At 42.8% G+C, this 12,767-nt stretch overlaps 1 protein-coding gene across 1 annotated transcript in view; it reads left to right on the top strand.

Moving 5' to 3' along the window:
• Nucleotides 1–5,837: 5,837 nt before the first annotated feature.
• Nucleotides 5,838–12,767, top strand: part of rhbdl3 (rhomboid, veinlet-like 3) — a 51,090-nt gene continuing 44,160 nt past the window's right edge. The window contains exon 1 of the mRNA XM_084569621.1: nucleotides 5,838–5,858. The gene's annotated coding sequence lies outside the window, so the exon portion shown is untranslated. The remainder of the gene's footprint in view (nucleotides 5,859–12,767) is intronic.

The following is a 12,767-nucleotide window of genomic DNA, read 5'->3' as shown; positions in this document are numbered from 1 at the left end:
TGTTAATCAGAGAATTCCCCCGACAATAGAAAATCACTGAAGACCAGCATTTGCTTACTCGGTCATTTAACATATAAACTGAGGAATTAAAAACACAGTCGCTACTCACTCAGTTCTCTTAGCCACTAAAATGGTTGTCCAGTAGCTCCTATTGTTGGACAGATACTGTACAACATGGCAACCATTGCAGGATTGTTTGTCAGAGAGCTTACACGGCAATACATGTGTGATTCAAACTATTAAACCGTGGTTAATGTCATTTCATTCAGTCACTTCAATCTGTAGTATACAAGTGTTTATGTTCAAAAATTCAGTATTTTGTTTTGAAAATGTTTATGGTTGAATCAAACAAAAACAGAATGCTCCTGGATTCCATGTCCTGCTTTAATAACCAGTGGACCTGAACCTAACAGTCACATACTGATCTTACTGAGGGAGAGTCCTCAAAGAAGTTTTTGCTTGTGAACTATTTCATAGAGATTTTTCTGCAAAAGATGGAAAAAACAAATCATCAACCATCTTCCATCACTTTTCAAAGTGGACCCACAGGGAGTACAACAATGGTGACGTAAGTAACTACACTGTATAACCTACTGAAGGTTTTGATTCAAGGCGCTTAAATGCTCAAAAAAACTTGAATCACAGAAAAACTTTTGCACAGTAATAAGTCAGTATAAGCTTTTATAATACTACGCTCTACAGCACATTGGAAGCCACTGTAGACAGGAAAACCCCTTGTGGTGTGACTGGAGAGTCTAGGATACTGTATGTACAAATGGCTGACAAAGCTTAGAGGGATGCATTAATACGACATGCAGAGGGGTTGTGAGCTTTGCAGAAAGCCTGAAGAGATGCTGTTCTAGTGAGACTCCGTTCAGCTTACTACACTGTCTTCACCTCAACCACCAGTCCCTCACAAAAGAAAGAAACGGGAGGATCTCTCCTCAGTGGAGAACACATAGACAAGGACAGCAGTATTGACCTTGGTCTATACACTTATTCATCATGGAAATGCTTCCTTGTAAATTTAGACTTTAGAAGATAAAACACGCGTTTAAAACCTTTACTACAGAGACATCAGCTACATTTACATTGCACCTAAGTAAACAGGTATTGAAAGTACACAAAAGTGATGAACTATTTCAAAATCCTTTCAACAGACAAAGATGAGGACCTCTCTTCCAGCCCATCACCTATTGGTCTGTCCATGCCAACAGAGAAGACTTCTGGGTCCAAGTCTTTCTTGTTAGTCAGGTGGCTGCCCTTGCTCACAGGACGGCTAATGGCAGGTGACAGATATGAGACCTATGCAGCCTCAACTCTGTGGAGTCCCACACACCCACTGAGCTGAAGGGCAACTGCCTTTTGGAAAGCACTGTTGAGTTTTCATCCGTCCTGCCATCTCAAGGAACAGAGTGTCTCGACTGCCAGTGCTGTTGGCAAGACTGAAAAGAAAAGGTTGATTCATCTGAAGACATACTGTTGACTGTCTTTAGTGGAAACACTTGAGGTTTCTTTGATGTTATTCAGTGTCTGTTGATGGAGTCACACATCATGGGGTTGTTTTCCTTGTAAAGATACTTTCTGAACTATCAAAACCATAGTTTACCATAAATCAGCTGCATTTATACATATTTTTACTTGAGTAAACGTGCTATAATCACTTAAACTGCACGAAGTACATTAATAATCTGACAAGCTCAGATAATCGCCACTGTCTCAACACATTTGTCATTTCTCCTCAAAGCTTTAATGTGCTAAAATGTGTCAAGTAGAAATGGAATTATCTGCGCATGTCCGAATGTTGAAAAAATGTTGCACTTTATCCAAAAATTTACTGTTTTTAAGGGGACTGAACTTAAAAACAATGAGCTGGTCCAATTTTTCTGTCCCAAATCTCTGCAAAGTTATTTTTAGAAAGCAACAAGTTGACAAAATTAAGTTACAGCCACTACATTTATGTGATTAAATACCATGTTAGAATTTACAGTGACTTCAAAACTGCACATTTGGACTTCTGAAGCCAAACTGTTGACTGACAGACTGAATTGTCTGAGACAGCCACTGAAGATACTTTTACAATTGCTTAGCATTTAATACCTTTTAAGAAATTACACATGAGAAAATCACCTCTGTAATTTCAGTAAAAAGTTGAATCCCAATGAGCTGAGGATATATACATATCTGCAGTGCCCCGGATTTTGTCGTCCTCTCTCACCGCATCACGTTTATGTGACACCTGCTAACACATGTGAACCCAGCATGATGTGATAATGTTCCTAAGAGTCAGGAATGCTTGTCTTCAAGTGCCGCTATAAATCTTTAGTGTGGTTTAAGTTTGGTGACTGTGGAAGAGAATTTATGACTGCAATCCTTTGGTCTTCAGATACGTCTAGCACGGATGTTTGGCCTATTTTCCTGCTTCAGAATGAAGCCTCCTTTGCAAAGATACAAACCAGATGGTGTCTCTAATGTATGAATACCTGGTCACGACATTTAGGTGGAGGTGTCCTACTCTGAAGACTTAAATATTCCCACCATCATGTTTCACAGTGGGTTTGATAGACCGTGGTTATCATTCTCTCTCCTGCTGGTCTCCTTACATACAATCTCAAACTTGGATTCATCAGTAAATAAGACATTTCCCCACTTTCAGCCCACCCCAAACATTTGGCCTTGTTTCCCCTTCTGAGAAGTGCTATACATATGCTACTAGATAGCCCGGTATTGACGTGACTTCGTCTGATTGGAGTCTTGCTACCATTTAGCAAATTCTGCATCTGTGATCCAAATGATCTGTAAGAGCTGTGTCTTCAAACACCCCCGAGCTACACCCCTGTGAAAAGGAAGCAATACTTCCCAGCTGTTAATTTATACATGAGCCAAGTTCTCCCACGCAGCATGTGTTTTTCTTGCTGCACGTCGTGAGTCTCTCATTTTTGTTCACACCACCGTCCCTCGTCACCTCTGTGAGCTCTCATATCCCTGTTCTTCAGCTGTCGTTTGCACATGACCTGTGAAAGCAAACCACGTCAAAGCTTGGGTCGACCAATTAGACGCCATGGAAATGGCAGTGATGATGAGACGATTTCGCTCACTCCTTGGTGAAAGGAGGAAGAAGACACATTTAATTTCTTTACTTCATATATTATACTTCATCAGAGATTCTTGCTGCTGTTGCCTTGGGTAAAACATTTGCATTTATGTATTCTTCCTTTCTTCCTTACACAGTTGATTATTGCAGTTAAGAGGATTTTGTTGAATTTCTGATTAACAGGAAGTAGAGTCTAGCTGAGATTTATGCAAATAACTTGTGCAAATCCCAACAATTTTCTGCCTTCAAATCCATGTATTCTCTAGAGGAAAGTTAAACAAATCAGCAATTCAGTTCTGCAGAGTGAGTTAAATGTGCTTTTCTTTAATGGTTCAGTGAGAAGGAAAGGTGCTTTATGGGTGATTCCACAATAAGAACACAAAACTTCACAGCAAATATCTGAATTTGCTTTGTTGACCTCTGGTCGCTGATATGTTGGTTATTCTTTTCTTTCTTTTTTAAAAATTTATTTATTTAAATTAAGATAACAGCTCTACCTTTAATCCAACACTGCAGTGTAGGAGTCAGGAAAAAGCCCCAAGGGTTCAGCATATATCAACTGGCCATTACGTTTCCATGACAATGCATCATAAACGGAGGGGGTTTAACTGGATGGAAACTGATCAGCCTACACATAGCAGACCACACTGTCATCCCATAATTTCTCCTCTCACACGGATTCCACCCAACTATTAGATGTGTTTGATGTCTCCTCTGGTAATTGGTGGGTGTTTCGCTCAAATGGGGCCACCATCAATTGGGTGATTGAAGCAGCAGACCTGGAGGAGGCAGTTTATATCCTCTAAAGCTTCTAGGAATTTACATCCTCGGTCGGACGGACACTCCCTCCTGTCTGCTTTACAGATGAGGAGCCCACGCATGCTGTTTATGTGGAGGAGACTGATTTTAAGATGACATGAGAGCAGATTTGTACGAGGCCAGCTGAGATTTAGGTTCTTGCAGCAAATATTAACAATTTAATAAAGAAATATTCAACTAAACGCACCAAATCTTGAACAAAACAGCATCTATGGCACTAAAGAATAGTTGAACATGTTTTCTCAAAGTCGACAGAATGAATAAACATGTTTCACAGACACAGATCTACGTAAACCATGTGAACCAGTGGCAGCCAGCTGCTCAGACCATGAGCCGGAGTTCCTCGAAACCCCTGGGCAGCAGTGGCTGGTGATCCCTCCTCACCGACGGCCAAATCTCTCCCTCCCTGCCAATTCCCTCATCTCTCCGCCCCCACCTTGCTCTCTCTCTCTCTCCCTCTCTCTCTCTCCATCTCTCTCCTTGCCTGGGAGGACGTATGCGGATGGAGCGGAGTGGTGGCGTCTCCTGGAGCTGAACCAACCATCCCAGCAGAGGCGTGTGTTCCTCCCCCCCTCATGTCGAGGCTCCCTGCCCGCTAGCGGCGGTGAAACCAGACGGCCGTCCCCGCTCTGCGCCGTCGATCGCGCAGCACACAGCGTGCCAGGTATCATGACGCACCAAAAAAATGGGCATAACTTCTCTTTCTGAGTCTGCCATGTGCGCGCGTTGTTTAAGTTTTATCGTCTCTCTACGGCCACATGAGACTGGGGCTTGATTTCATGCTGTTGTCGCTGCTGATTATGTGTTTCTTTCTTTCAGGTGTATCTGCGCCCTGCTGCGTACTCCTGCTGCTGCTGCTGGTGATGGTGCTGCGTCGCATCTCAAAGTGAAAAGACCCGCTCTGCAATTACGCGTTTCCAGCTTTACAAAGTTGGGTCGCTGCCTCCTTTCGTGGTGAGCCAAATCCAGACCCCTCTGTCATCGCTGACTAAGGATGTGGTGAAACGGGCTGTGGTATGACGCCGCAGGGAGACCCTTTAACCCGCAGCTATTACTAAACTATTAGACATCAACTTTTCCTCTGCGGATGAAGATTTGTTCGCCCGTCCCAACCCATGTGGAAGCGCGCTGGACAACACTGGAGTACGCACGCCTTTAATTTGTCACACGGGGAGGGAGATGGGATTGCAAACTATGTGGAGTCACTCCTAAGGATCTAGTCGCTGCTCTCCGCGGGTGCATGGAGAAGAGTAGCCCAAGAATGACGGGTGGAACCCGGGAGGCGCCGGTAAACATTTCCCCGGCGGTGGCTGCCAACGCTGAGGGTGAAGAGATCGAGGTTTTGGAAAGTACCGACGTCCTTCCCGTTGCTCCAGAAGATGTAAGTCAACACAGGGCCACCCCAAGTGAACACATGACCTCTGTTACCTTTCAGCATGTTAACAGTCATGAATCAGCCTCCAGTTTCTCTTATTCCTTATTTAATGAAGCAGTATAGCAGGACTCTAAATTTAATCATAGAAGGTCATTTATCTAAATGTCAAAGCAAAACTCAGGGACACCAGATGGAATTTAAAACACTGGAGAACAATGAGAGGAGAGGATGATCACCAACAACACACAGCACATTGTTTTTCAAAGAGGCCCTCCCCTGCTCACACACGCTTAATGATCCACTCTTTAGTGCCTTATTATTATGTAGCTTCAGCTCCCTGACCATAATGATCAGATAATAACAGCATGCAATTGCAAGTCTATAATTAATGCAGATGTGCACAGAGAGGAATGCCCCATTAGTAAAGATTCATCATTTCCAAACAGGTGCTCCACTCTGGCACCTATTTCTGAGTTTTAATTTTCCTCTCATCCCTTCCTGTCACTCTCCTTCACATACTCTTTTTTCTGTCTTTCTCTGTCTCAGCAATGGAAGTCTCTGTTTGACAAGGTATGTATCCCAAGCCGCTGTGGCTTGAATCTTTTTTTCCAAATGCATGTTTCACTCATTGTGGCGCCGTGTTGTCCTCCAAGGTGCTCATCTGTGTGTGAAGGCCCCGACTTAATCGGTATTATCAACTGGAAGCAACACAGATATCTTAAGGTCATGACACATTGGAGAGATTTTGTATTTCAGCTGCTGTGTTTCAACATAATCATCAGTGGGAACAGGAAGACAGGATAAAATTACTAGTTAATGTAAAAAATAACTGAATATTTAAAGTTGCTTCATTTTGTTCACCTTAACCCATGGATCATGACATTGACTGTTATAATTATGCTGTAACAGTGGCTTTAATCACTAATAGAAGTGACTTAAATCTGCACAAGTACATTTTCCACACTGGTACCAGGAGATAAAAATAAAATAATTTCTGGTACCAGTCATAATATATCGTAATGTTAATTGACTTCATACATGTGGCTCAGGTTTGTGATCTGCTTAAAACATCCAAAATTGTCTTTTACTTTTTGGCAAATTATTTTTCTAAGGCTAACATGTGGCACCAAGATCTCAATGGGCTAAATGGAGTAAATTCACCATCTGATGGAGTGGAGATGGCAAATTCTTCTTTCCTGCAGCCCCAGCTTTTGGCTGATTGGACAAATGTATTTTTAGACCAAAATCTTGCGAAGTGCAGTTTTAAATCCTTTGCGTGCCGAGTAACAACCATGGCATAACATGTAACCAGGCTACGTCTCTGTCATACCAAACTCCTGTGGTGCTGAGAGCAGCAGTGGGACGACCCTGGGGGCTGTGGGTGTGTCGTTCACTGACACTGACCCCAATAATGCTGTTAGGATGATACATAACCCTGGGTGCATTGATCTGTGAGTCAGACTAGTGTTATAAGAAACACATGCAAGTGTCCCTAAAGACACACACACAGCCAAAAAACCCCAGAAGAGAAACAGAGACCGGCTGATCATAGAAGCAGCAGGTTGGACTGACAGACGGCAAACGGGCCTCCTCCTATCACACACACACTTATGCACACACTGCTCGCACTGTGGGTCTGCTGCAGCACCTGCCTGGCCTGGGGCCCCCTACTTTCTCCTATGGGGAATTGTGTGTGGTAGGGTTAGCTGGGATTTTTAGGGTTCAGTCTGAGGCTCGTGTCAGGCTCACGCTTTCAGGGGGAGACAGAGGTCCCATAGGACTATGGTGTGTGTGTGTGTATTAGTGATGAAGCGTAGTCTATGGACGGGGCATTAAGTGGGCCTCTCAATCCATCGTCTTTATGCGTGTGGAAAAGCTTTGAGTTCCTTCAAGTGGGCGTCGGCCAGAAAAAAACGTGGGTTTGTCCAAATGGCAAGGTCGCTGCCCTCTCTGCACGCAACAAATATCCTTTCACTCTTTTACTCTGCTTTCCTCCTTCATCCCTCACAATGACTTGCTCCATTTGTCAAGGGTCTGACCTCGCAGACCCCCGGCTTCTGTGCAGCCACAAGAGAAATGATGGGCCACTGAAGACCAGGAAAAGAAGTTTTCTTTTAATCCACCCTGGCAACTTGTGTTAGTGCTGCTTGAGAGACAAAAGATAAACGCTGCCAGAAAACAAAGAGCAAGATCTAGTTAAAGATGCAGACTACATGTAAGTCCCAAATATTTTTTTTAATCAACATATGAGAGGAGAGTCATAAAAAACGCCGCATATAATTCTATAATAACAGATTTTGGGACATTTTGCCTTTATTTGATAGTTGAAAGTCCAGAAAGAGATGTGACACAAGGGCAGAAAGCAGTATATCATGCAGCCAAGATCCCCTGGCAGTCTTCTCTAAATGTCTGGAAATCACAAATATAACAAACACATCCACTTGGTGCAGCAGTTGGCCAGGTGTGAACAGTTGAAAAAGTCAACCACTGCAATCGCTTGTTGTCTTTCAGGTCAGTTGAGGATTTTGTGCAGTTCATCGCATTTCACCCCTCTCTATAATGGCAGGTTCATGCTACTGAGTGTTGTGATTCTGAACAAATACAGTTCGCGTTTTCTATTTGGTCTGAGGATGTTATTTGGTCTGACTAATGCTTTTCAAGCACACCTCAGTCAATACCCTTTCAATCTTCCCATAAACCACAATCTGGCTTTCTAGCTAGTGTATATAACTTATCAATTTGAGCATAATATTCGGCTGAATACAATATAGAGATAAAGTCAAAGATGCCTGCCTGGTCAAATGCTAAGGACATCTTATACCATCCTGCTTTCATAGCAGAGACAATATCTTTTTTCTTTCCTTCTTTGGGACTTTCCTTCTTCTTGCACTGTGTACAAAACATTTGTCATCACATAATTTTTACTGGCCGCCATGCGACTGTACATACAGCTATCATTTCTGGGTTTCACACCATCAGGGACCGGAATCAAAGTGCTGTGTCGCTCTGTTCGCTTTCCCCTTCACTCCTCTCCTTTGTCCCTGGAGAGGATTTTGTTGCTGTATACGTGCTTTCCTCCTCTGCATGCAGGAAGTAAGAGAGCAAACCTCCGAGTGCTTTGATTCATGTGGCCCATTGCCCGAAACAAACACGAGGACTGAGCGCAGACAGTGGCAACTTCTAATGAAGCAGAGGAGATGCTGTGGGGGTGGGACAGCAGCTGCACTGCCCTCTCTCTCCCTCATAATCAAAGTGTCCCAGCCTCTATTTGTCCTCTAGACACACAAATCTGGAAAGACTGCTACTTCACTGTAGCCTGATTGCACACAATATTTGTTCACCCAAAAGAAGAAAACAGTTTTTTTGGATTATGTGCAGGCTGATTTGCACACTCACCAAAGTGCCCCTTCATGTTGTTTTGCGAGGATTTTGGGGATTTAAAGATGGACCACAGTTTCATCCAGGATTTACCACATAAACCATATTAAAGCATGATTAGATCACACAGCAAAATGGAGCAAACACAATTGTTTTTCACTCCTAGGGAAGGCACGTCATTTTGTAGAGCTTTAAATGAGAGAACCAAATTAGAAATGTTACTGAAGATTTCTTTGCCTCTTATTATCTTGCTTTACAACAAGACCCAGAGAGTGATTTTTGTATAAGTTGGTTTATGACCAAGACATTTATGAAGACGTTTATGTTCATTTCAGGGGACTGGAAATGTCCCGTCCCACTACAGATTGGAAACTTGGCTCAACTTACAGTAGACCAAGCACCAGAGACATAGAGATATACACATCCCATATATTGTGTTTTTGTCAAATAGAAATAATTTTTTCTTGCAGCCTTGCAACAGGACTTTTTGTCACTTTTGTAAACTGTCAGTGAGCAGTAACATAGTTTAGATTCTGGGCTTTCTGCTTCTGTATGCGTGTGTGTTTATAATCCGTAAGTGTGTCCACAGTTGTCTTTGTGTTGACAGCCTGCTCTAAATGCCAAGTTGAAATCCCCCAGGCACACGCCTGCAGGAGCTTAGTGATTAAACACTTTCACATGACTGCATACTTTCCATGAAAGTGTTTCCCTTTTCATTTCTTGGTTCGTGGCATTAAACAAAATTATGGTTCTATAACTGCTCTAACTGCTATGCCACTCAAATAAATGTCCTGTAGGTTTTTTAGGAAAATTTACCCAGGGGAACTTACTTAGTTTATAACATTGTAGGAAAAGCATTGTATTGCGATACACGATTAATGAGCATCACCCCAATATTTATTATTTAAGTTGTTTTTCTTTGGGGGTATCGTCTTGCTTCATCATACAGTGCAGCTGGCATTGCCTCAGTGTCACTCCTTTGTTCAAAGCGCACTTGAAATGAATGGTCCACCACTCTGGTAACTGGTACTTAATGGATAAGCCAACTCGGAAGCGTCAGCTGCGTTTAGTGATGCATGCAGGGATAGGATATCTTGCTACACCCTGTCAGTTTTACCTACACTGAAAACAGAAGGGGGTTTAAACAATGACATCATGAACAGCGGGCATGCAGCGCAGCTTGTGGTAGGGAGGTAGTGTGTTTGATTACAAGAAGATGTCTTGTTTATTAGGCTTAATTTCAGGTGTGTCGCTTCAAAAAAGGGAACCTGCATAAAGGACAGAATTTCACAATAACAATCTTGTGATCAGTTTCTATTTTTCTACTATTAAAGAAGGTATGTTATTTTTTTTCAGCTGGCCCTGGTTGCTTTGGTTTCTTTCTCGTATATATTCTTTTTCCTCTTTTAACCACATTATCTATAGTAAACTGATGTGCTTATCAGTCTAATTGCCTCTGACATGTACACAGATGGAGGGGTCACAGTTTGCTGACCCCCTCATCAACACTCCACCAGTGACTGACACCAGCTGAGTCTTGGAGATAACTCAAGAACAAACACTTTGCGGTAATACTGATCTGCGTTGTTGATTTGATATGATTTAGTGTCATAAAAGTAGTTACAGGCAGCAAAATCTGCTCCGCCTTATTTTATTGGAAAGCGCTCTGGCAGCGTGGTGATAAAGTAACAGGCAGCTCCTCAAACATTTTCATTGAAAGATTTAATCATAGCTCATCTTTCCCCACTCCCCTCCCTCTCCGCTGTTCAGCTCTAAATAGATTTCCTTAATGAACGGCACAGTTCCAGTTGGCAGAGTGTGAAAACAGTCGCTGCTTTTATGCAGAGCTAAAAATAACTGCTGTGTGTGTTGATCTGTAAATGTGAGAAAGAAGATGTGCCACTTCATCCATACCTGGCTGTAGTGTGCATTAGCAGCATGAAATTCTAATGTGATAGTTGAATGGTTCAGTAGTGTGGCAACCACCTTCTGATATGTGTGAACATGAGGTGTGTTTGCACACAGCACATCTAAAAATGTAAACCCATTACTAGACATCAAGGGAGAGCAGTGGTGGAGGCTGGGTTATGCATGGTGTCTTTTAGGACCAGAGTCAGTGTGAACTTTGTTTGGGCCCCTTCTCAAATGATCACTGATTTGTCAGCTTTCTGTCTTCTCTTTCGTCTCTCTTATTGCAGCTGTCTCCCTTCGTCTCTGTCTCTCATCACTTTGTTCCGAGGTCTGATTCGCCATCAGATTTAAGGGGATGACTCTGCAGATGTGACGAGGCTTCTGTCTCAGTTTGCACATCAGTGCTTTCATCTAATCCCTTTTCATTAGCCCTGTTCACAGTTCTCAGCTGCCACCACTGCCGCTACTGCACTAGCTCATCAATTTTATAGTAACGCAACAAAAACTGAAGGGCTCTAATATAAATACATCTAATTAGGTTTTGATACAGTGATGTTTTTGCTGCAGCTAACTGTCATTAGAAGCTCAGTATGTGTATAATAATTTACTTTTGTCCAGAAAATCCTGTTTCAGTTACTCCAGCTATACAAACTGACTGATGTCTGACTGTTTTTGTCCTTGTCAAGCTACAGCTGAAGGGTCCACGAGCAGTATTTCTTAAGCTATGTCCTTACTAAGCTAGCCAAATCTGCAAATACTGATTACATACAGTATGAAAAAAGCATGGGAAATGCTTTAAAATTGTTGAAGGAATAGCTTGGCTTCTTTGAAGTAAGGTTGTATGAGGTATTTATACATTATCAGTGTATTACCTACAGCAGATGGTGGTTGGCATGTCCCCCAATTTGGAGAAGCAGATTGGAGTAACGTCATGGAAGTTGAAATCAGTTTAAATGTGTGCTATATTTAGAATACTCTCACCGCTTTACCTTGCAGTCAGACAACCATGTTGGAGAACTGAAGCCATTATACTGTATATCTCTCTTCAAAGCCACCAGGCTCCATTAACAAAAGCAGTCATTTCACCTCGTACAATATGGAAGTTGCTGGTCTGGTCTGCCATTGTGTAACTTTGTTTTTTTAACATGTTAATGCTGATCTGGACTAACACGTTAACACAGCAAAAGTAGTGAAGTTGTCACAAAATTGCCACTTCATCTGGCTGGGTCTTAAACCGCAGTCGAAATGTTAGGGAGCTGTCCCGGTGAAGCAACACTGTTTAACAGACTCAAGCTTCCTGTTTCAGAGTTGTCACTCTGATCCTCTAGGGATCCATTCATTCCTTTTCGTTGAAACTGTAGTGTTCCCACAGGTTGTAGTTACAGAGCTGCTGACAGAGCTACTCATGACCCATCACATCAACAACTAGAGCCTGTGTCCGTGATCATGTGCGTATAAATGTATGACAGACTTGTAAGCCTGTTCTTCTGTTTTCTAGTGAAGGCTTTTAGGGACCTGAAACCATGAAAATGTCAATGTTAAGACTTAGATCCCAGGAAGCGCTTACCGTATATTTTAGGACGCATTCCTATGTCATAGGCTGTACAGGTCGAGAGGGAAGCCTTGCAGGTGCAGTGTTGACACTGGTACAAAAACCCTGTGTTTTCTGCGTGCACCTGTCTGCGTGCGTGTGTGCTTGTTAACTGATTTCTGCCTCTCCAGTCAAGCACTTCCTATTACGGAATTTTCCGGGTTCGAATCCAGGCCGACTGGGGCAGCTCTGTAACTACAACTGGGCCTTTCTGTGTGGAGTTTCCATGTTCTCCCTGGGTCTGTGTGGGTTCTCTCCAGGTTCTCCAGCTTCCTCCCACTGTCTAAAGACATGCTGGTTAGGTTCACTGGTGATTCTAAATTAGACGTAGGTATGAGTGTGAGTGTGAATGTGAATGCTTTCATTCCCCTCTGTTCCTCCTCGAGGAGAACAGTTTAGTCCTCAGTGAGACAGATGGCGCATCAACGACCACCACAAACACAAGCTGTCAAAAGTCAAAAGCTGACAACCACCAGCACAAATGTTTGTGCCTGTGTGCTACATATTTAACGCTAGCCACGCTTTCTGGATTTGAACATTAAATTGTTTGCTGGCTTTCAGATCACTTTTTCTGACTATGTGCTCAGCTGTCCGTGAAG

This window comes from Chelon labrosus, assembly GCF_963514085.1.
Source record: "Chelon labrosus genome assembly, chromosome: 2".
Taxonomy (NCBI): Eukaryota; Metazoa; Chordata; class Actinopteri; order Mugiliformes; family Mugilidae; genus Chelon; species Chelon labrosus.
This window is presented reverse-complemented; position numbering and strand designations above follow the sequence as displayed.